We start from the raw sequence: 25873 nt of genomic DNA on the forward strand, positions 1-25873 counted from the left end.
GAAGTTGTCCGCTAGGCTTTTCCCTTCACTTGATAATTCGTACCCTAAGAATAGTACTGTCAGATGGGCAATTCGAGACTTTTTAAAGTTGAATTTGTAACCCTCTGCTGCGAACCCAAGTATAATGGTGTTCACTCTTTTCAAGTGAGTATCCAAGTCGTCGTCTGTGAGATAGATATCATCTACGTAAGATAATGCCTCATCATCATATATTTGTAGTAACTCTGTTACTCTAGCTGAGAATAGTCCTGGGCTGTTCTTGAACCCCTGTGGGAGTCGACAGAATTTTCTGCGACCCAAATGCTGAGAAAGCGGTCAAATATCTGCTTTCCGGTCAATGTTTTGACAAAAGAAACCATTAGATATGTCTAATGTCGTTTTATATTTTTTCCTAACTATGTTATTCATTAGGGCTGCACTATGCGAGTTTTGTACTGCAAAAGTTTTGCAACATGTATTCAGGTGTCTGTAGTCCAAAACTAGACGATATGAATTGTCTGGCTTGGAGACAGGAAACAAAGGATTGTTCATTTGAGAGGTGCAAGTTTCAATCACCCCCTGGTATTCAAGTTGATCTAAGATCTCCCTGACCTGTTTTTTAGCTTCTTGCTTTATGGGATACTGCAGTTGGGCAGTTGGTTCACTTTTTAACTGGATTTTGTGAGGAGGTGAGTCCTCATCCCATCCTACATGATTTTTATATAATGCCGGTGCCTGGGCTACTGTCCATTTCCTTGTATACGTATATTTTTTGTGAATCGGAATGTGATTCGAGAAGGCAGGCATAATCACTTCTTCGCCACGAGGGCACTCCCTGACAAACTCTGAGGGCCAATCTTTTTCAGCTAACAGAATATCATAGCCTTTTGAGAGTTTATCCCAAAATAGACCCTTTATTTTCCTAGTCTTATCACCCTCTATACGCAATGTTATTTCGTATATTTTATGGGGCTCGCTAAGTCTGGTGTCAGCAGTTTCAACCTGAATGTTTTCATTTGTGTCCACTGTCTCCAGATGACTCATCAAGATCTTGCGGGCTATACTGATTTCTGCTGCACTGTCTAACATTGTCAATGCCCACTCCCCGTTTTTCAACTGTGTCCTCAGTATTCTCGGCATGGTTGATTACTCTAATACTGGCTACCTTCTTTTTTGGAAATTGAGATTTTTTACTCTGAGCAGGTTCCTTGTCTTTGGACTTGGTGTGCTCTCCTGGGTCTGACCGTCCTCTTCTTTCCGATTTCTGCGAAAAAGATCGAGAGGGACGTGTATCAATACTTTGATATCTATCAGGTTTTTTCAGATTATCCCTATTTCTAAGGTTATATCTTTTCTCAGAGGGCTCCCTCTGGGGAGACTGGTGTTCTCGAGTCGGAGTTCTTTCCCTCCGTCGAGGAGACCTTCCTCTGGACTGGAAAACTTTTTCCTTGGGAGTGGATTGTTTATTTCCATCCCAGCTCTTTTTAGGAGTGTTTGAATTATTTTTAATAAATAATTTTACTAATTCTCTATAAGCCTTTGTTAATTCTCTTATGTTAACTAAGAGGTCTTCCCTTGACATTTTTCCAATGTCCGGATGTGGTGTGTAGCCGGCTAGAACCGGCCACGTTGCTCCTGGTCTACCTAGTGGACCGAGCCTGGTAATATGATCATTATGTTTTAGGGCGCCATTAAACCAGAGCAGGTGCTCTTGGAATTTTAGTGGGATTTCAGTCTCCTCGAAAGGAGCATACTCTTCCGGAGGTTCCTCTATTTTGTAATAGTGAAACTCTTTCGTTCTAGCGTTTGCCGCTGGAAAGTTTATCCATGAATAGAATACCTCTTTCTGCCGATATTCGTGAGCCTCTATCACGAAAATTACTGTACCACCTTGAAGTGTCAGTCCGTTTTCTATAAGTTTTAACGTTATAGATTTTCTTAAGTGGACCGGGATGTCGATAGCATCCGGGTCTGTCTGTAGGAGACTCGAGTCTTCCTCTATTAGTAGGGTTGCCAGCCTAGCTGCTTCCCTTTCTTCTTCACTGTCTGACATTTTATAAATGCAGGTTTTGCAGAGTTGGTCTCCAAGGATACAAAGATTAGGTGCACAATATTTTGGAACACTGTATCCTTCAACGTTGAATAAACCAGAGCTTTACATAGGAATCTCTTCCTACTGAGTTCGGGCGGATTTTAACCTTTCACCCACTCCAGACGTCTATTGGAGTATTTACGGGAGAAAGGGGTCTGTGTGAAATATGCACGACTGAGTTACTCTAACGTCTTGCGTTAGTTTATCGCCTTACCAAACGTTGGGCGCCATGTAGCGTAGTTCCTATTTTCCCAATAGGCCCTGCGCATTGGAATAACATAAACAGTAGTATCGACGTAGAAGTGCGGATCTTTCAGGCCTCTACTGACTATGCTAAACTTAATTGGGTTTGTTACCAACTAGCTCAGAGGTCACTGGAAACTTTCTTGACTGAAATAGGAAGTGATCAGCTTCCCTGGCACAGACAAGAAGGGATTCAGTTTTCCAACAACCGTGCAACATGACAACTTTGCTCCTCAGATCAAGAGTCAATCTCTAGGGTCGTGTGAAACAATAGACAGTTATTTTACTCAGTCAGGTTGGTGCAGTTTACTTTCACGATATGTAGAGAATAGAGAGACGGGCGTTTGTCAATAAAGGGTTAACATTTATTGAACAGTCTTTCTTCTCGTACAAGAGAAATGTATTGCCACAATTGCAAGACTTGTTATGATAAAAAGTATGTACAGTAAGATAAGTATTGCGAAATAATACTGTAAAAGCATTGATATGGTTTCTTAGCCATACAATGGTTTAAAAGTGATAAAACATATATACATTCATATATACATTAGGCTAAAATACTCAACTGGTGCTTCTAACTACGCCTACCCCAGTGTACCTGACCTAAGCCTAACACTTGGGAGGGGAGGAAGTAAGTAGCTTTAAGTTAAGTTGGTTTTGCCAAGGTTTGCTTCAAGAATTCTCACTAAGGGTTTAGTCAACACCATACCTCTGAATAGAATGATGGAGGTCTGGTATCTCCTTCAGGGAAACTCGGTATCCCAGTCACCCGCAAGGGTAGACCAGAAACGCTGGAGCTGGATTTCTCGGCAGGAGAAAGGCAGCGCCTCTCTTCAGCGCGTCGAGGAGGAGGAGGGGGGACAGCGTCCGCGGGCAGCTTGCATCTGCTGGGCTCTTCGCAGGGGGACGGCTGTTCAGCTCCTAAGTTCACCACACCATCGTTCGCGCTTTAGCAGCGATAATGGTATCAGCAGCTTGCATACAGCAGCTTCATCAAGCGACGGGCAACAGGCTAATGCTTAAGGCAACGTTGGTAGTATTTATACCTGAAAGGTGCCATGTTTGACGTAAGTTTGCTGGACATAAGACGTCAATAAAGATGTCACTTAGGAAGTGATCGCTGTCAGTTGCTCATTAGAGTTCTATTACTAATCAAAACACAGCAAGCGGGGATTTCCAGGTTTGCTGAGTTTTTATCTTGTTGAAGAACTCAGAGTGTTAATCTAGGAATCTCAGATAGTGACTTCTGCTCTGTCATTGCACTAATTGGTTGCAAAGGAAGTGGCAGAGAAAGCTATTCTGGAATGTGGCTCTGTTCGTGTGAGGCCAGAGATGACTTTCTGAATATCGCACTTGAACGGTTATGCCAATATAGGGAACAAATGGATTTATAGCCGAATAGGGGCATAAGGTCACAGTATCGATCAGGATCCTAGATAAGCACGCAACACAGTAGCTTCTCCCTAATCGTTTTCACACTTTCAATCGTGTCTTCACACATTCCAATTTCCCTCACCCAATTTGCGGGACCTGCTACATACATTCGACTAGTAGTGTTTCTAGCTGACTTTTTCGCCACCTCGTCTGCAAACGCATTTCTTTGTCCCACATCATCTGTGATTTTCTTATGTGCGCTGCACTTTATGATCGCTATCTGTGCAGGTAAAGTAAGTGACTCAAGGAGATCAATCACTAACTGACCATGCTGAATCTTTGTCCCGTGAGAGGTGAAGAATCCTCTCTCCCTCCACAACTTTCCGAAACTATGCGCAACACCGAAGGCGTACTGACTATCCGTGTACACATTCACTCTCTTTCCCATCAACAGCACACAAGCTCTAGTCAAAGCTATCAATTCAGCTGCTTGGGCTGAATTATGTCCAATACGTGCCGTCTCAACAATAGTGCATAAGGTGGTGACAGCATAGGCAGAAGTGGTTTCTCCATTTGGAAGCTGAAAACAAGAACCGTCCACCCATACGATCCCGTCCGGGTCCTTGAGCGGAGTGTCCATTAAATCAATCCTCCCCTTCGTTTCTTCTTCTGTTCGAAGAAAACAATCATGCTTTTCCTGATCGTCTTTCTCATCTGGGAGTGGCAACAGTGTAGCTGGATTTAACGTGTTACATCTTTTGGCATGTATATGACTCGCTAGAAGTGTCAGCTTGTAACCAGACAAACGAGCACTCGTGAGATGCTGCGTCTTAGCTCTATTTAACAAAGTATCCACTGCATGTGGAACCATAACAATAAGTGTGTTATCCAACACTAATCCAGCAGACTGTCTAATAGAAATTGCGGCAGCTGCTGTAGCTCTAAGGCAACTGGGCAAAGCTTTAGCTACTGGGTCTAATGTAGCGGAGAAATAGGCACATGGCCTTTGCTTATCTCAGAATTGCTGTGTCAAGACTGACAACGCGCAACCTTCTCTCTCGTGAACGTACAATGTAAAGGTCTTCTGGAGTACCCAACACTGGAGCGGAACACAGGGCAGTACGTAGATCAACAAAACTTTTCTGACATTCATCCGTCCAAGGGTGCGGATGGGGCGTTTCTTTCAACGTTAATGCCACCAATGGTTTCGCCAAAAGTAAAAAATTAGGAATCCATTGTCTACAATAGGAAGTAATACCCAAAAAGGCACGCACTTCTCTCTGTGTGATGGGTACAGACATTTGTGAAATAGCATGAATACGTTCTGGGGTCAATCGCCTTCCCTCCTTCGACAACAGATGACCTAAATAGGTCACTTCTTGTCAGACATACTGCAACTTGGAGGGCGACACTTTGTGATTCAAAACAGTCAAATGATGCAACAACGCAACAGTCACGTTCTTACACACATCTTCCATATCAGAAGCCACCAGCAAATCATCCACATACTGAACAAGCGTAGCACCTGGAGGCAAAGAAAAAGTATCAAGTTGACATTTAAGAGCTTTGCTGTAAATAGAGGAACTTTCACAATAGCCTTGAGGAGCTCTCTTAAATCGGAAACTTCGGCCACCCAAAGAGAAACCAAAGATATCCCTACTTTCCTCAGCAATGGGAATGCTAAAGAAAGCATTCTTAAGATCGATCACCGAGAACCAAGCCGCTGAAGCAGGAATCATGGTCAATAAAGCTGTAATGTCCAGAACAACAGGGAACTGTCGTACCACTATTTTATTGACTTCCCTTAGGTCAAAAACAAATCTATAGACAAGAAGCTGTGAAGGATCCGTCCTCTTAAGGATCGGAAGAACAGGGCTGTTACAAACATTGCATCTAGTCTCTTCGACCACACCTTTCTGAATGAAATCATCAACAATCGCCAACAATGCTCTCTCTCCATCACTAGAAATACGATATTGAGGAATGCGTGGCAATCTAACATTATCTTTAACTGTGACAACATACGGTGGGATCGCAAGACGACCCACATCATTCGGGCCAGTGGCCTAAAGACTTTCTGGGAGAGAAAGTAATTCAGGTGGAAACTTGTCCCGAGATAAATACATGGGGGACATCAATCTCTTTCCCAACGTGAGATGCACACCAGAAGGGGAAAAATACAATGTCTCATGCAGTCGTTTTAACAAATCTAAGCCCAGTAAATCCTTACCACAACCAGTTGTGAAAATAAGCGGAGCTTCCAAATCATAGGGACCAATCGAAACAGGCAAGGGGCAAGAAACCGGATTACAGACTGGAGCGCCAGAAAATCCCACAGAAGTATTTATTAAGCCAGACAAAGGTGCCTCAGGGAGTTTAGAATGAATGATAGAACTTCTCATCGCACCAGTATCCAAAAGAAACGGTTCTGAAACAGCCATTGCATTGACAGTGACATACGGCCCATTTTGATCTACTGGAATCGACACAACTCCCTCACTTTGTCGATGGCTGTCCTATTCAGTCTGAAAATTTTCAGCCCTCTCTTCAACGTAGTAATCATCATTGTAATACTGCGTAGACGGAACTGTCTGCTGGTCAAAGTAATTCGTAGTAGATGGGACAAGGGAACGCTGCTCCTGAGAGGACGCACCTCGTCCTCTACCTCTAGATCCTGTCTTAAAATTACCACGACCTCGGGAAGCAGACATCCCATTATTACGCTGTAATAAGACCGGACAACTATTCTTGAAATGTCCTTCTTCCCTACAATATGCACATTGATTAGGACCTAATGAAGGTCGCGGTGTAAAATACTCAGGCTTTTGTAATAAACTCTGAAACTGTGGAGGCTGCTGAAACTGAGAGTTCTGCTGATGCTGATTCGAGCGAGGCGGATACGCCTGCTGTAAAAGAACTTTGGTTTTCAAATCTTTATTTTTCTTCTCTTGCTTCTCTTTCTCCTCCTTATACCTATTCTCATAATACTGTGCAGTAGCCAATATTTTAGCAGGAAAAGAGACAGTCCATGCATTTTCAGAACTCTTTAATTTATTTGATAATTCGGGAAGCAAATTATATACAAACTTGTCCACAAACAACCGCTGACCACCTTCGACACTCAAGTCCTGACCGCTGTGGTCTATAAAAGTTTCTTCGAAGCGAGTGAAGAGATCCGAAACACTATCATCTTTCTTTTGCTTGCATGCGGCCAATTTATCCCAATTTACTCGCACTGCAGGCATCATTGTCTTCATCAATTCAATTATTCTACCTGGAAGAGCCATAATCAAATCCTCGGGCTTTGCACCACCCACCTGATTCGCATCTGCAGCTCTAATAGCAGCCCAATCACCACCTAATTCAGCCAAATGATTTTCCCTACGAATCCGTGCCCATATACCTTGCGGAACAACGTTTCCAAACAACATGTCAATGTCGGTCAAATTCATAATACAAGCGTCAACTGTTTGAGACAATTCTTTGTAATATCCAGCAGGATTTTTACAGGAAGAGTTTGCTTAAGCGACAACACTTCAGACCTCTTCCAGGGTTCGTGAACCCATATACGCTGGAAATGAGCACGGACAAGGGGTGGACCAATCACCGCTACTCTCCATACGAGAGGAACTTCACGCATCGGATAATTCTTGCTACCTTATTTATTGACGGGATCAGTCTAAGAAAAAGACAAGGACAGAAACATAGTTAGAAACGCAATGAGTCTAGTTACTGCCTCCTCAACTCGGTGTCCTACAATAAAACCTTTATCAAAATCAGCTTGTAATTTCAGAAGGTCCGAAGGAACTGTATCTAACTCCATATCTTCCCAAACTCTAACAAGAGTTTGACACATAATGTTGAAAACATATCTCTGCGTGGGCTCCCCCCATTGATGGAAGCAACTCATGATATCTTCAGCACTATACTCTGGTCCATACTCAATCCATTTACGAGCGAGAGAACCCAAAGCTACTTTCTCATCCGCAAAAGGAAATTGATAACGAGATTGTCGTCTAGAGAAAGCTGGAGACATTTTTATAGACCTAACAAAAGGAGAAAAGAAACTTGAAACAGCATCTGCTATCCTCCTCTGTGAAATAGGAGAATCTCTTGAAAGGATAGGAGGTATTACAGATGTAGAAGGCAACGGAGACTGAAACATAGCAGACTGAAGAGTAGAAGAGGGAGAAGGTGGGGGCTGAAGTACAAGCTGCAAGGGCGGAGCGGAAGCAGGCAAGGAAGCATTAAGGGGCTGAGCCGGTTGCTGGACAATCGGTAATTGAGCAACCACTTGTTGAGGGACGGGAGGGGGTAATGGAGGTGCATTCACATTCTGAAGTAGGCAACATCGGATAGCATCTATCTATTGCCATACGATGTTGTCTCTCTGATACCTCCTTCGCATTGTTTACTTTGTTATCCTTAAACTGCTGGGCAGCCTGCTGGACTGACATGTCTTGTGCTTTCTTATCCTTTTTCGCTTGTTTAATTTTTTTCTGTTTGACTTCTTTACGCCAAAGGCGAAAGGAGTCAAACATAGCCGGCCGTGCTTTTCTTTTATACAGAATCGTTTCTAAATTATTTAAGATAGCAGGATCAAAGCTACCATTCAGTGGCCATCTCAAAACTCCACTATTTTTCGTATATCGGGCCCTTGTCTCGTTAAAAGTAATGGGACCAATACCATGTTTCAAATAGAGCTCATAAGTCGGAGTTCCAACCGGAGGGATCGGACACGATTCCTCCAACTGGGAATCCCTCGTACAACCCAAACAACAAAATCTTTTGAACTTACTCAGCCCAGGCATCGTCACTTCTCTAGACTGATCACAAACAAAAGGGGTGTAGATCAGTGGAACAGTACAATCGTACTTACCCCTTGACTTCAGCTATTGCAATATCTGAACAGAGACTAGGATCAAAACAAAACAAAGGTCTGTGGGAGCGGCCCACCAAATAATTAACTAAGAATCGTTCTGCGCCAGCGAAGGTCCGTCTATCGTCTCGCTCTACCAAAACTTCAGAAGGGTCCAAGGCAGGGCGACAGTCAGGGCAGCATTCGTCAGCAGCCGTCGGAGAGGAGTAGCCGCGCCGTCAAAGACCTTCGGTCCACTTCCGACATACAGGGGTCGATCACGTGGTGCGCTTCCTCCGGAGTTTTCTTGCGGGGCTCCTCACGACCCTCGGGCTCAACCGCTACCACTGAAGTCGCCCCACGTGGGGCGCCAGTTGGAGATCCGCAGTCTTAAGGCCCGGCGGCGCAGGGTATGCCTGAAATCCCCGGGATTCACCTGCCTTGTCAAAACAGAGACACGGACTCTTCGTCTGGCGTAGAAGGTGGTATTTATTAGCTGCAGCTAGTACAGTGGTCTTAGAAGTAACCCTGGGCGTAGTTCGCGGAGTCGGAGCTACGCGAAGCCGCACTTGCACTCCGCGAACTACGCGTAGCTCCGCAGTCATGCGTAGTTGCTTGCTAGACCCGTTCGCGCGCCGTTTTTCGTCTTCGGGAGCGCGGTGCGCGTGGCGTTGCCTGCATGCTCGGGATGGCTAGCGCGCTAGGTTACCCAAGAGGTTTGTCCCGCCCACTTGCGTTCCCTTATTTCCTGTTCCGGGTCACAAGTAACGTGTTCGGGGTGTGCAAGACATGTTCGGGAACTCATCTTCTCGTTCGCACTACAAAAGTGCGTGATCGCGTTAAATATCGCGCAAACCTACCCACGCGGTCGCGATGGGCGCAGCCATCTTGGATCACACACTCTGGCTATGGTTTTGGGCCTACTTTAGCATCTTGCTGATATCTCTTCAATCCTGGTCTTTTTACTTACTTTTTCAAACTTTCTTTAGTTATTACCTATCTCTCTCTGTGCCTAGGTTTATATTTTTCATTTTATTTCTACTTTTAAAACTTTTCTATTGTTTTATTTTACTTCCTTCTTTTACCTTGCTTCTTCTTTCCCCTACCTGTTTTTCTTGAACTTTTCTTCTCCCCTCCACCCAGAACCATGGTCAAGGGCGCCAGCAGCAGCGGCGGCTCAAAGGGCAAGGCGCCTGTGCCCCAAAAAACCCGGCTGCCTTGCGGCAGAATGCGCCCCCTAGGGGTGAGGCCCGACAACTTTTTGGGGAGGAGGAGGTGGCTGCCCAGGTCTTTTTTATCCAGCGCCACCTCCCCTTGATGTTGGCAGCAGGCGGCAGGCCCGGCTCCGGCTACCACCAGATTGAAGAGCGTCTCCGGCGGTGGGCGAAGGTGCGCCGGGCAGTCTTCCGCTGCTCCGGTATCCGGCGTACCCACCATCAGCTGACCCACCGCTGGGCAGACATTTTGGACCGGGAGCAGGACCTGTTGGACCTGCTTGGTGTCGAGGTCGTGGGTCTTGGTGAGTGGCTTCCCCCCCAAAAAAGTGTGTGTATAATATATCTATAGTAGTATAAGTATTGTTATTGTATCTTTGTAAATCTTGGCTGAATAAGTAACGCGATGACTGGTGCTCCTAGTTACATTTCTGATGTATTCCGTTATATCTACTGTAATTGTATGACACTGGTCTGTGCTGCGCTTCTTCATCTTCACTGACTCTTGCGTGTTCAATTTGGCACTAGCTTTTGCTGTTTATTGATGTCAGATTTTCTTTATTGTAGAGAACTGAAGTTAGTTAATGCTATTAATAGAGTCTTGTCCTTCCTTTGTCCGTCAGTGAAATAGCGGATTGATGGATAATTTACGTGTTTGCATATTGTATCATTTTTTTTTCAAGGCCTTCTCTTCTGCATGAACCCTCCTCTGGCAATGAATGCTAAAGTTACTTTGTTCTTCTTACCTCAGCCAGGGCCGGCTTTATAGGCATGTGCAAGCTGTGCAACTGCACAGGGCCACCAAACACCAGGGGCCACCACACCAATATATATCCTTAATTTAATAATCCTCATAGGATGGATACATATTTGCGTGGCGGCCCCTGGCAGGGATTTGGTGCCTCCGGCTCTGTTCCACTTCCAAACACCCTGACTCCCCCCTCTTCACTGGCCTCCATGCTCCGCCCCGACCTCCTCTTCCGGGCCCCCCTACCTACGCTCCCTGGCCAGGACCACCATGAGCCTAGAGCCGCCCCTGCCTCAGCCCTCCATAGAACTGATGTAGTTTGTTAAGTGAGTGGGTAGGGCAGCAGTAGCATTCAGTGAGTAGCAGAACAAAATATGATGCAATGAACGTACAATTTCGTGTTAGTATGCACAAAGTTAAGCATGTCTCCTCCTTGTGATCTATGCATTTTGCTGGCAAAAATAAAAAAGAAATGCCTACTTACAGATAATTGATTACCCCATTCTTGAATCGGTGGTGTTGTTCAGGTGTTACTGCCTCTGTGTTACTTAGTAATCTGCAATCAGAATGTTTATGGAACATTTGATTTGTTTTCTTCAGGTATAGAATCAGTGAATCATGCAAGGCAGTAGTCATTTGGTAGAGCAATGTTTGTTTCTTTTAATGTTGTAGCAGTCGTTTTTGAAATGCTGTGCTGTCTATGTTTCACAGCACTCAATGCTTTTCTCTTTCTTTATTATGTCTTACATGAACCACAGAACCCAGGGGCAAGCAGAAGGCTGGGACCGAGTCGGCGGGTGAACCTGAACCACAGGCACAGAGCTCCTCTACTGAGGATCCTGCTGCTGTCCCCAGTAAGTCCAATAGTGCTTTATTTTGGAACAATGATATTTCCCTAACTTTCTAACTGAGCTTTTTTTTCCAACCGATTAATGACATTTCATTCCTAACTAAATTTTGACAAATGCTTTTTTGATTTTGATTATGTTTTCAAAATTTTGGGTATCTGTTCCTGCCTTTCTGTTCCTTCAAAGAGCCTCTTTTATGACTCTCTGTGCTACTACTAGACTGTCTGTAGGTAAGCTTGCCCTGTTGCCCACTCTTTAGTTAAGGTATTAATCTTTTCAAAAAGTCTGTGATAGAATAGCTGCAGGCACAGGGTCCACTCCTGTCTTATGCTTTTTCCTCTGTAATGTCTCTTCTTTGCCAATTGACACCAACCAAGTATGCATCCAGATGTTGGTCTAGTATTTTGTAAACGTTAGTATACCACTACTACTCTTGTGGGTATTCTATTATTCTATGCAGTCACATACATAACTATGTAACTATGCACCACAAAATTGGATGTTGGTGGTAGGCAGGTTGGACCTTACTTACTTACAGTCTTACACCTCAGTCACAGAACTCTGAGGAACCCACAATTCACTGAACGACAACCTATATGGGCTCAGTGATTGGTCAATTATTCAATTATCCCACTCCTGAACCCCAATACCAAGATGCCCAATGCTTTTATTACACAATCCATAACCTAAGTAACCCCCTTTTGCTCACTCTCTCGTGTAAGTCTACAAGACAACAGACACTGAAAATATACTTCCGAGTCAATGTGGTACTTCAAAATCTTTATTTTGTTAGAAGTAACTAAGTAAGTAACATCAACGTTTTTTTAAGTTGTTCCGTGAAATACGTCAAGGCCCACCATAAAAAATCCAGAGTTAAAAAAGGCTGAATAAAGTAATCTACATTTGTACAGCTACCAGTTCACGATAGGGAAATGTGGGAAATGTCGGAGACACCTCACCATTGAACGTATACTGGTTACATATGCCTCTTTTTGGTAAGCTCTGGAAATCTCTGCTTCGTAGAAGGAAATCTTCTCATCTGCCGAAAAATAATGACAAAAGTGGTGCACGTTAGACAGTATGAAAAAATTAAATACATTTATGCAAGTTTTTAGCAGTCCTGCTAAAAAAAAAGGTGTAACCTGAGGCTGTAATCAAACTCAATTCCACAATCCACATTGAAAAAGTAAATACGGGCCTTTTTTTTCCAAACTCTTCAGGTGTATGCTTTGAACAATCATGTGGCCTCAAAGGCGTCTTCTCATACTGCGCCACAAGATGCGAGGTAGCATGCGCAAAACTGTAGACATTGATGTACAAACTGGTTAGGTTACATGGTTCAGTCTAACTTTCCAAGGACTAGAGTAGCAGTAGAGATGAGATGAGCTTGGGTACCATACCATAACAAATGAATGCTAAATGTGTAGTGAGTTAGTTACTCTGCTGTACTAGGCAATGTGGACTACTACTGATTACGTTGTACTTAACTGTTTTGCAGAACTCCATTCTTGGTGAACAAGTACAATGGGGGCTGTGCATCCATCTAAAAAGGTGTACTTATTTCTATAGGTGCAGAACCGGTACCATTCACCAGTGCCGACGGGGATAGCGGCGCAGCGTCAGCAGAGGTGATCCTGGAGGGGAATGGAGGACCAGAGGCACCTACACCAGCACCAGCAGCAGTGGGGGAGGAGCCAACAACATTGGGCGATGGTAAGTTACATTCAATAGTGATCTGCATTACTTGGTGAGTGGGGAAAACTTCCTCACTGTACTCTGATATTTATAATGAACTTGAAGTTCTACTGGACAATATATGACGCCACCTTTATTTGTCATTACCAAGCTTAGCATTACTACCGGCTAGAATTGATAAAATAACAGGCTTCTTCTATCTGACTACAACTCAGCTGTGAAAGGTTGGTGGCAGACTAAAAAAGTCTTATCCACAACATTACATGATCGCGATGGATTAACACTAAGGAGATTGATTTTAAGTATGATGAAAGGAGCAAGGAAAAAGCACCAATCATCTAATATAGAAGGATACTTTGGAATCAGCAATGCAGGTGACTGATAGCAGTCGGATGCATGGGTTGTTGTGGGAGCATAGAAAGGGAAAAACACAGCTGCCTGCGTGGGTGGGAGACACATCCAATATCGGTGGGTAGTGGTGGATAGTGTCAGCAGCGTTGTTTTGGTCAAACCCAAAGGCAAGGGAAGGAGGGGACGACTGGATGCATTCCGGGTCGTTGCTGGCGAAACACAAACCACCGAAGGTTTGTTGCGCGATATAAAGAATGATAGTCTCTACTAGACATTTACTAGTACTAGCTGGCCCCTGTTAATTAATGTTAGTTTGAGACTGTCACTGTTCCCGGAAGCACAGAGTATATGATATAAAAAAACGAGATATGAAAAAGACAGGTGTTCGTATGTGTGTATGCTACTAGGGCAGGCATAATGCCGTGCCAAAAAGTCAAACAAATTAAGTATATAAGCCGTAGAATGTTCAAGATAGATAAAACACCATTTTTTGTACTCAGCTTGCTTGCTAGTGCTACTGTACTGTGCCACTATGTGTTGAATAAATTTTGTGTTCTTGATTTGCTGGGATTTTGGATTACAACAATTCTGTCTCTTTCTTTATAGTTACTCCTTCAAAACCAACGAGAAAGGAGTTGGCAGTCCGGGCCCGGCAGCGGAAACTGCAGGCCATCGTTGAGGCCTACCGCCGGCTGGTGGCTCAGGCCGAGGAGGAGGAGGAGGAGGCGGCGGCAGCAGCTGCTGCCTCTTCCAATGCCCCGGCCCCCAAGCCTGCAGGAGTACGTCGCCGTGGTCAGGCAGCCGCCCGCCGCCAGATTTTTTCAGCATCGCTCAACCCCCCACAACAACATGCATGCCAATGTAGGTGCCGTCAATTCCAAAGAAAGATTCTCCTCCGGGTAGCCAGGCTGGAGGGTGAAATAGAGGAGCGTGTGAAGCTCATTGTTGATAAACACTTAAAAGCCCGCCAGCTTTGAGATGGACCCTGTTTGTTTGCACCTTTTTCAATCCTTTTGTTGGTGGGTGGGAATTGGGTGTTGGGGTTTACACATTACATTGGACTTGGAAATTTGGTTGGGGTTAGGGGAGGCGGGTAGGGACAGCTGTGGGGTAAGATTTAATATATATTTTATTTTTGTATCATCTTTATTTATATTATTTTAAAATAAACGATAAACGAGACACAAAGTTATGTTCAAAAGAAAACATTTGAAGTTCATTTGCGTTTCTTGGGGGGGTGGAGGGGGGATTGTTTCACCAAATAATGTACGTTGTGCACCATCGCAAGGTTTAATTGGCCATGCAGGTCGGCGGACAGTGCTTTCTAATAAAAAAATATATTGCCCACATCTTTAACATGCAGACAGATAGATGCGGTAAACCCTCACCGAGTTATATTTGTAGTATTAGAAGAACTACCAGTCTGTCTTGCGTTATACCTCACAGCAAAGTTATCTTACCTGTGATTGCTGATGATGATTTTATGAAGTGTGGCACTGCAAGGGCTGCATTTGTTTCCCAAGACAATGGAGAAGAATCTATGGTTCTGAACTTATGTGATAGTACTAGTAGTAGACAGACCCTGCCAGTAGCATTTTGAGACAAAAAGAAAGAGTCAGTCATTTGCGTGACAGACAATGTGGGGTTAGTATAAGTAAGTACAGTACATTATTTACACGACTGACTCAATATTGCAACTGCTAAACTGAAACAAAACAATGGTTTTGGGGACTGGAAACTAAGTGCAAGAGAAGATAAGAAGTTCAACTGTAGTTGTAGTACTCACGGCAACGTCAAACTTTTCTAAATCATAATGCTTTAAACTTAAACCCAAACAATTACGCCAATTCATTAGATGTATTTGTTGTTTGATGGTAATGGTAATGGTAAATTATTTGGCATTATACACAGAGCTTGATTTGGGAAGCCGAAGAAGATCTTGGCCATGCCTTGTTGACTTTTCACTATTGTTGCTGTCACCACATCTGCCCCAGCAAGCGCGTGATCAAATTGTTGGTGTATATTTAATGTAAGAAACATCACACCTCAATGAAACCACGCAGCCCGGGGAAGAGGGTTAGGGTTTGTTGAATGGATGGGTACGGGGGTTTTGGGAAAGGTTTGAGAAAGAAAAACAGTACGCATGGAGACAACAAAAGCAAAACAATGAAGACGATGATTTCTGATGTTGATCCACTAGCCAATGAATGTAAGGAATAAACGTAAGAAAAGGACACGCTGAATATCATTCTTGGTTTCCCGCCATCCAATTGCTTGATGATGAGGATTAGTGGTAAGGGTGAGGTGATGCTCATAGTGTAATAGCAGTGGGTGAAAAACGTCCAGCCTGAAAAAGAAAAGGCAAATACAAAAGAATGTGAATGACCTAAACAAATTGTAATACAGTAAAGATCAAAAAAATACTACAAGAGGGGTAGTCGTATGAGAGGACTTTCAGACTGAGGCGGCTTGGATACAATATGTATAAGTCTACTAGGTGCACATCATTATTAATCTAGAAGTACAAAAAAAGACAGGAGCCAGCACAGAACAGGCCCACGACGACGACACAAGGTCGCCCGTAATACAAACTGCGTTTCCCTAAAAATTTCATAGAGCCACAGAAAGGGGAATAAAAAAGCAACCTAGCATTTACAAAATTAATCAACAAAATCAATGCGTCATTCTCAGTCATCAATCATACCACTATTGTACTCTACCACTGCACAGTGCACACACATGTAGTAGTCTGGGTGCCTCTTATTTGTATTTATTACCTTGTATTCCACTCCAAGAAACATCGTACATCAATCAGCTCAGATCCAACTGCCTGACAGCAAAGATATGGTGGTCACCATCATTATCAGGTGTGGCACGTCAAGTCCAACAGCAACAGCAACTCAGTCTGTAGTGAGTGACTACGATAAATTAAGTCCTGACTGCATCTGTGTAGTAGTAGGAACACAAGTGCGTAAATAATTTATTAACCCTGGGCGGAGAACTACGCTCCTTTCGCGGAGTTTCGTCAACTCCGCGTTCCGCGGAGTACGCGTAGCTGTCGATTACTCCGCGATCCGGTGCGTAGCGTAGTTCTCGCGCGCTGAATAACATTATCGCGTGCGCGGCAATGGCTTACCTTGGTTCTGCGTTCGCTTTTTCCCGGTCGCGTGTGCCACCATGTTTGTAAACCCTCCCGCACCATTCCGTGCGACTGTGCGAACGCGATAACGTCATTTGGATGCGCGATAGCGTCATCAGGACGCGCGAGGATGTTTGTTCGTAAGATCGAGTTGCCGAACACGCAGAACCTGCAATCTTGCACAGAATAACTCGCGAGCATGTTAAAAGTTAAACCATAATAATAAATTACCATTTTGGTTAGCCAAAAAGTGAGAAACCCCTTAAAGTTGTACCTTTGGCTGTATTTTTGGGGGGGGAAGGAGTCCTCTTTTTGTTTCTACTCTATTTTTGAAGATTAAGGAGGAAGGGCTCTTGAGTTTACAACTTCCTGTTCCTGTCCACCAGGCTCCTCCCAGTGCTTTGTCCATGAGGTGCTCACTTTCATTTGGATTTTGAGCTGGAAGGATCACTTTCTGTGTGTGTTGGCTGCATTACTGCTTTTTCTTGGATTTTATTGAGGACTTTTGGATTTGGAATTCTCTTTTTCAAGTAAGTTTCAGTAATGTATGAGTGAGTATGATGTTGTAGACTTGTGTTTGTTTGATTTGAGATTTTTTTAACTACAGTATTCATTCCTGGATTTAAATTATTGATGGGGGCCTGTACTTTTATGAGGTCCCAACTTGTATTTCTTTTTAAATTTCATCCAGGCTACATAGAGAGGTACCCATGGGTAAAATCATAATTCTGTGGTCTGTGTTTAAATTTTTATTCAAGTTTGTAAACAAACATCATGGCTGGCATTGGATTATGGTCATTATGCAATACCAATGTCTGTTGTGGAATTTCTGTTTGTGTAATTTAAATGTTTTTTATTTTTTTTAAGCCAATAGCTGACCCTAGTACTCCATGTAGTTAGTGTGTAGGCATGCTTGAGTTCATTGTATTAACTTTCTGTGGTTGGCCTGGCCATGTGTTGGCGGCCATTTTATGATTCCCAGCCACTTTGCTCTTGCCATAGGCCTCCAACCTTGTGGCCTACTCTGCCAGTAGGCCAGAGGTACTAGTCATAGGGTCATGAAAGTTAATCAACTGTTTTTGTGGTGTACCCTTAATTAGAAAATCATGGATGGCTTGGTTTGATTTAGAAAATCTTATTTTTATGTACGGGGTATGTCAGGTTTTGGGTGTGTTTAACTAATCTGCCAATTTCTGCCATTAGGTAACCCTAGGAATACAGCTTGGGTAGTTTTGGTAACTTCGCACAGTGTGAGAACGTGACCTTACATTTTTTTTCTTGTTCGCGCGCTCAATGTACTGGCTCGGGAACGCGATAACGACGTTTCATTCAATTCGCGCTGCCGAACACGCCGATTTTGCATTCTCGCGAACAATATGCCCCGAGTTGCATAAAAGTTCCTCGAAAATGTTTAATGTGTTTCTTGTGCTACAAAAAGTCCTCATTTATGTGTCATTTGGTTGTAGTTTTGTCTTATTGGAGCATGGACCTCTTCCAGTTTCTTTCTGTCCTCTATGTAATGATTTCTTGTTCATGGGTGGGGTGACCAATTTGGGCGGTGGTGTGTCCATTTTGTGAAGCTAAGCATTGTCCCTTTGCCATAGGCATTTATTGTCTGTCTTCTTTTTCTTTTCATGTTGTTGTGGGTGGCCAGGCCATGTGGTGGGGGCCATTTTGTGTGTACTTCCTTTGTGATGATTCTGCCATGTTGTTGTTGGTGGCCAGGCCATGTGGTGGCGGCCATTTTGTGTGTACTTCCTTTGTGATGATTCTGCCATGTTGTTGTTGGTGGCCAGGCCATGTGGTGGCGGCCATTTTCTGTATGCTTCCTTAGTGACTGATTTTGCCATGTTGTTGGTGGCCAGGCCATGTGGTGGAGGCCATTTTGGGTATACATGCTTTGTGATTTTTCCATGTTGTTGTTGGTGGCCAGGCCCTATGGTGGCGGCCATTTTGTGTGTCCTTCCTTTGTGCTTTTGCCATAGGCATCCAAGGTTTTTGTCTATTCTGGCAGTAGGGCAGAGGTACTACTACTCACAGCCATAGGTGCATTAAAGTTTATCAACTCTTTTTGTGCTGTATCTTTAATTACATCGTGTATGGCTTTGGATTGCTTCACATTTTTTTTATGTTGGTACTTTCAGCTTTTGGTTGCTTGTGTGTAACTAATAGGGCACTCCCTGCCAGTAGGTAACCTTAGGAATACAGCTCCCGTACTTTTTGTAACTTCGCACAGTGTGGATACACGACCTTACATTTTTTGTCTTGTTCGCGCTCTCAATGTACTGGCTCGGGAACGCGATAGCGACGTTTCATTCAATTCGCGCTGCCGAACACGCCGATTTTGAATTCTCGCGAACAATATGTCCCGAGTTGCATAAACGTTCCTCGAAAATGTTTAATGTGTTTCTTGTGCTACAAAAAGTCCTCATTTATGTGTCATTTGGTTGTAGTTTTGTCTTATTGGAGCATGGACCTCTTCCAGTTTCTTTCTGTCCTCTATGTAATGATTTCTTGTTTATGGGTGGGGTGACCAATTTGGGCGGTGGTGTGTCCATTTTGTGAAGCTAAGCATTGTCCCTTTGCCATAGGCATTTATTGTCTGTCTTCTCTTTCTTTTCATGTTGTTGTGGGTGGCCAGGCCATGTGGTGGGGGCCATTTTGTGTGTACTTCCTTTCTGATGATTCTGCCACGTTGTTGTTGACGGCCAGGCCATGTGGTGGGGGCCATTTTGTGTGTACTTCCTTTGTGATGATTCTGCCATGTTGTTGTTGGTGGCCAGGCCATGTGGTGGTGGCCATTTTGTGTGTACTTCCTTTGTGATGATTCTGCCATGTTGTTGTTGGTGGCCAGGCCATGTGGTGGAGGCCATTTTGGTTATACATGCTTTGTGATTTTTCCATGTTGTTGTTGGTGGCCAGGCCCTATGGTGGCGGCCATTTTGTGTGTCCTTCCTTTGTGCTTTTGCCATAGGCATCCAAGGTTTTTGACTATTCTGGCAGTAGTGCAGAGGTACTACTACTCACAGCCATAGGTGCATTAAAGTTAATCAACTCTTTTTGTGCTGTATCTTTAATTACATCGTGTATGGCTTTGGATTGCTTCACATTTTTTTTATGTTGGTACTTTCAGCTTTTGGTTGCTTGTGTGTAACTAATAGGGCACTCCCTGCCAGTAGGTAACCTTAGGAATACAGCTCGCGTACTTTTGGTAACGTCGCACAGTGTGGACACGCGACCTTACATTTTTTGTCTTGTTCGCGCGCTCAATGTACTGGCTCGGGAACGCGATAGCGACGTTTCATTCAATTCGCGCTGCCGAACACGCCGATTTTGAATTCTCGCGAACAATATGTCCCGAGTTGCATAAACGTTCCTCAAAAATGTTTAATGTGTTTCTTGTGCTACAAAAAGTCCTCATTTATGTGTCATTTGGTTGTAGTTTTGTCTTATTGGAGCATGGACCTCTTCCAGTTTCTTTCTGTCCTCTATGTAATGATTTCTTGTTTATGGGTGGGGTGACCAATTTGGGCGGTGGTGTGTCCATTTTGTGAAGCTAAGCATTGTCCCTTTGCCATAGGCATTTATTGTCTGTCTTCTCTTTCTTTTCATGTTGTTGTGGGTGGCCAGGCCATGTGGTGGGGGCCATTTTGTGTGTACTTCCTTTGTGATGATTCTGCCACGTTGTTGTTGGCGGCCAGGCCATGTGGTGGGGGCCATTTTGTGTGTACTTCCTTTGTGATGATTCTGCCATGTTGTTGTTGGTGGCCAGGCCATGTGGTGGTGGCCATTTTGTGTGTACTTCCTTTGTGATGATTCTGCCATGTTGTTGTTGGTGGCCAGGCCATGTGGTGGAGGCCATTTTGGTTATACATGCTTTGTGATTTTTCCATGTTGTTGTTGGTGGCCAGGCCCTATGGTGGCGGCCATTTTGTGTGTCCTTCCTTTGTGCTTTTGCCATAGGCATCCAAGGTTTTTGACTATTCTGGCAGTAGTGCAGAGGTACTACTACTCACAGCCATAGGTGCATTAAAGTTAATCAACTCTTTTTGTGCTGTATCTTTAATTACATCGTGTATGGCTTTGGATTGCTTCACATTTTTTTTATGTTGGTACTTTCAGCTTTTGGTTGCTTGTGTGTAACTAATAGGGCACTCCCTGCCAGTAGGTAACCTTAGGAATACAGCTCGCGTACTTTTGGTAACGTCGCACAGTGTGGACACGCGACCTTACATTTTTTGTCTTGTTCGCGTGCTCAATGTACTGGCTCGGGAACGCGATAACGATGTTTCATTCAATTCGCGATGCCGAACACGCCGATTTTGCATTCTCGCGAACAATATGTCCCGAGTTGCATAAAAGTTCCTCGAAAATGTTTAATGTGTTTCTTGTGCTACAAAAAGTCCTCATTTATGTGTCATTTGGTTGTAGTTTTGTCTTATTGGAGCATGGACCTCTTCCAGTTTCTTTCTGTCCTCTATGTAATGATTTCTTGTTTATGGGTGGGGTGGCCAATTTGGGCGGTGGTGTGTCCATTTTGTGAAGCTAAGCATTGTCCCTTTGCCATAGGCATTTATTGTCTGTCTTCTCTTTCTTTTCATGTTGTTGTGGGTGGCCAGGCCATGTGGTGGGGGCCATTTTGTGTGTACTTCCTTTGTGATGATTCTGCTGTGTTGTTGTTGGTGGCCAGGCCATGTGGTGGGGGCCATTTTGTGTGTACTTCCTTTGTGATGATTCTGCCATGTTGTTGTTGGTGGCCAGGCCATGTGGTGGCGGCCATTTTGTGTGTACTTCCTTTGTGATGATTCGGCCATGTTGTTGTTGGTGGCCAGGCCATGTGGTGGCGGCCATTTTGTGTATGCTTCCTTAGTGACTGATTTTGCCATGTTGTTGGTGGCCAGGTCATGTGGTGGAGGCCATTTTGGTTATACATGCTTTGTGATTTTTCCATGTTGTTAGTGGCCAGGCCCTATGGTGGCGGCCATTTTGTGTGTCCTTCCTTTGTGCTTTTGCCATAGGCATCCAAGGTTTTTGACTATTCTGGCAGTAGGGCATAGGTACTACTACTCACAGCCATAGGTGCATTAAAGTTAATCAACTCTTTTTGTGCTGTATCTTTAATTACATCGTGTATGGCTTTGGATTGCTTCACATTTTTTTTATGTTGGTACTTTCAGCTTTTGGTTGCTTGTGTGTAACTAATAGGGCACTCCCTGCCAGTAGGTAACCTTAGGATACAGCTCGCGTACTTTTGGTAACGTCGCACAGTGTGGACACGCGACCTTACATTTTTTGTCTTGTTCGCGCGCTCAATGTACTGGCTCGGGAACGCGATAACGACGTTTCATTCAATTCGCGCTGCCGAACACGCCGATTTTGCATTCTCGTGAACAATATGTCCCGAGTTGCATAAAAGTTCCTCGAAAATGTTTAATGTGTTTCTTGTGCTACAAAAAGTCCTCATTTATGTGTCATTTGGTTGTAGTTTTGTCTTATTGGAGCATGGACCTCTTCCAGTTTCTTTCTGTCCTCTATGTAATGATTTCTTGTTTATGGGTGGGGTGACCAATTTGGGCGGTGGTGTGTCCATTTTGTGAAGCTAGGCATTGTCCCTTTGCCATAGGCATTTATTGTCTGTCTTCTATTTCTTTTCATGTTGTTGTGGGTGGCCAGGCCATGTGGTGGGGGCCATTTTGTGTGTACTTCCTTTGTGATGATTCTGCCATTTTGTTGTTGGTGGCCAGGCCATGTAGTGGGGGCCATTTTGTGTGTACTTCCTTTGTGATGATTCTTCCATGTTGTTGTTGGTGGCCAGGCCATGTGGTGGCGGCCATTTTGTGTGTACTTCCTTTGTGATGATTCTGCCATGTTGTTGTTGGTGGCCAGGCCATGTGGTGGAGGCCATTTTGGTTATACATGCTTTGTGATTTTTCCATGTTGTTGTTGGTGGCCAGGCCCTATGGCCTTGGAGACAACAAAAGCAAAACAATGAAGACGATGATTTATGATGTTGATCCACTAGCCAATGAATGTAAGGAATAAACGTAAAAAAAGGACACGCTGAATATCATTCTTGGTTTCCCGCCATCCAATTGCTTGATGATGAGGATTAGCGGTAAGGGTGAGTTGATGCTCATAGTATAATAGCAGTGGGTGAAAAACGTCCAGCCTGAAAAAGAAAAGGCAAATACAAAAGAATGTGAATGACCTAAACAAATTGTAATACAGTAAAGATCAAAAAAATACTACAAGAGGAGTAGTCGTATGAGAGGACTTTCAGACTGAGGCGGCTTGTATACAATATGTATAAGTCTACTAGTTGCACATCATTATTAATCTAGAAGTACAAAAAAAGACAGGAGCCAGCACAGAACAGGCCCACGACGACGACACAGGGTCGCCCGTAATACAAACTGCGTTTCCCTAAAAATTTCACAGAGCCACAGAAAGGGGAATAAAAAAGCAACCTAGCATTTACAAAATTAATCAACAAAATCAATGCGTCATTCTCAGTCATCAATCATACCACTATTGTACTCTACCACTGCACAGTGCACACACATGTAGTAGCCTGGGTCTACTGTGCTGTGCCTCTTATTTGTATTTATTACCTTGTATTCCACTCCAAGAAACATCGTACATCAATCAGCTCAGATCCAACTGCCTGACAGCAAAGATATGGTGGTCACCATCATTATCAGGTGTGGCACGTCAAGTCCAACAGCAACAGCAACTCAGTCTGTAGTGAGTGACTACGATAAATTAAGTCCTGACTGCATCTGTGTAGTAGTAGGAACACAAGTGCGTAAATAATTTATATTATTAAATAACATGGAAAAATTGGCTATCACGTGAGTCTGAAGTTACTAGTATACTTCAACTGCATGCACATTTGCTCAGAGTCAGCAAAACAATACATCCAATGCAATGCATGGCATCATTCATTTAATATACCTGTCTTGCTCATCTCTTTCACTGTCAGATGATTGATCACAGATGCTGCCGAGCCTTTTAAAAGTAATGCGAGTCACAACAAGTTGACTTCAGTTGTGGATGCCTGCTCAAGTTTCTTTTGACACTGAAGAGTCGTCTATGAATGCCTGCTCAAGTTTCTTTTGACACTGAAGAGTCGTCTATGAATGCCTGCAGACAGTGGTGGTAGCCTTAAGACTCAGTAAGGCAGTGATGAGTTGCAGATTCCAAATGAAATAGAGGATGGCTGCAGTCATGTACGGTACACTTGTTATGGAGGGACTGTTAGAGGCTACATTATTGTTATTGTACTATACTCCAACTACAAGATCCAATGTATGGCTGGCAAGATGGAATTGTATTGACTTGAGTGGGAGTCAAGAAGATGGAGCAAGACTCTGAGGAGTGCAGTCAACATGGAACATAAATGCACAGGCGTGCAGCTCCAGGAGGTAAATAAAAAGATACAGTGAAAATAAATGCACAGGCGTGCAACTCCAGCAGGTACATAAAAAGAATCAGTGGTGGGGATGGATTTGGTTGTGGTTTTTATTAGCAGTTTTGCACCAGAAAGCCATTGTTAATAAGAAAATAAATAACACAAATAAAGGAAGGGATAAAGTAACAATTTGAAAGCCTATTTGTCAGGGAAGAGGAGCTCGTCCTCAAACTCAGGGGGCTCAGACAGAAGTAGGTCATGTAACACAGTAGTGATGATGTCTTCGGACTCGCTTTCTTCATCCAGCTCTGATTCACGTACACTATAGTCTGGTGGTATGAAGTGTTGATTCATTTTTATCATTGTCAGCCTCTCCACGCTTTTGGGGGAGAGACTGGTCCTTTTCGATGTCACAATGGCACCAGCAGCACTGAAAACCCGCTCAGAAGGGACACTGGCTACAGGACAAGCCAGATACTTTATCGCCAGCCTGCTCAGCACTGGCCACTGTCTCCTTCTTTCATACCAATAGACCAATGGGCTTTGCTCCATGAACACCTCTGTTGTGCCATCCAGAGAGGCCTGAACCATCCGCTCAGTGCTCATTGGTGTTCGGCTTAGCTGGTCCTCTTTCCCTTTTGCAACAGCAACGGACTTACCCATCCCTTTTTGTAGAAAAAAAGCAGTTATGCTTTTGGTTGTGTCTGCTGAATCAGATCGTGTGGGTGCTGCTTTTGGTACTGTTGGTGCCTGCTGGGAAGCAGACGCACTGCTCTCACGCTCTGATGAACTTGCCTCAGGAGGATGGCCTGGAGTACTTTGACTGTCCTGGGCTGGCCTTGGCAGGCCTTTAAGTAACAGCCGTTCGGTTTCTAAATCATTAGCTTCCACAGCTATGGAAGTTTTGTAATTGGCAACATCCCTATCTGAAAAAGGAATTACTGCGCTACTGCTGACAAACAATTTGTACCGTGGATCCAACATTGTTGCAGTTATGTAATGTTGATCTGACACAATCATTTGAAGCCTTGCATTTACAGATAAGCGGTTGGCTAAGGCCTTGGCCAAGGTATATGCATCAACTTTTTCTTCGTCACCTTCGTATCTTTCACAGACCTCCTTCAGCTGTTGCTCGAGCATGTACAACAATGGGATGGCTTGGCCCATAGTACAGTCCTCCCTGCTAACTGCACGTGTGAAGACCTCAAAAGGTTGTAGCATCTCTGTCAAGCATTTAATGATGTCCCACTGCCACATCTCAACGGTCAGGGTTTTAAGATTAACAGTAGGATCCCCTAATCTTCTTGACATGACATAAGCATTCAGTGGTATGTACTGCTCAAACAGACGCTCAAGCATGAAATAAGTAGAGTTCCAATGTGTTGGGACCTCCTGGATCAGTGCTTTGACTGGCAATCTATGCTCACGCTGAATGACGCGTAGCAGGTTCCGTGCTTTAAAAGAATAGTTAAAATGCGTGCATATTCTTCTGCAGATGGTCAGTATGTTGCTGACTTTGGCTTCAGTTTTCAGAAAGTCTTGCACGACTAAGTTAATGCAGTGTGCCAAACAGGGTACCTTGAAATAATGTCCTTCTCTCATTGCCTTCACTACATTACTGCCATTGTCGGTGGCAACAAAACCAATCTTAAGGCCTCTTGGTTGCAGCCATTCAAAGACCTTGCTGTTAAACTCAGACAAAATGTTTTCAGCAGTATGATTTTTCTCCATACCAAACATGGCTACAGTTGCATGTCTGCGAGTATCATTAAAAATCCCAGCAACGTCAAGGCCTGAAGTTAACTTGTCTTTAACACCTGCAAAAGAGATCCAGTGTGCGGTGATGCACATGTAATCTGCTGTGGCTTCGCGACTGCTCCACATGTCTGTTGTCAGGTGGATACAATGGACAACACTCTGT

The sequence above is a fragment of the Lissotriton vulgaris genome, chromosome 5 (genome assembly GCF_964263255.1).
Source record: "Lissotriton vulgaris chromosome 5, aLisVul1.2, whole genome shotgun sequence".
In the NCBI taxonomy this organism is placed as follows: domain Eukaryota; kingdom Metazoa; phylum Chordata; class Amphibia; order Caudata; family Salamandridae; genus Lissotriton; species Lissotriton vulgaris.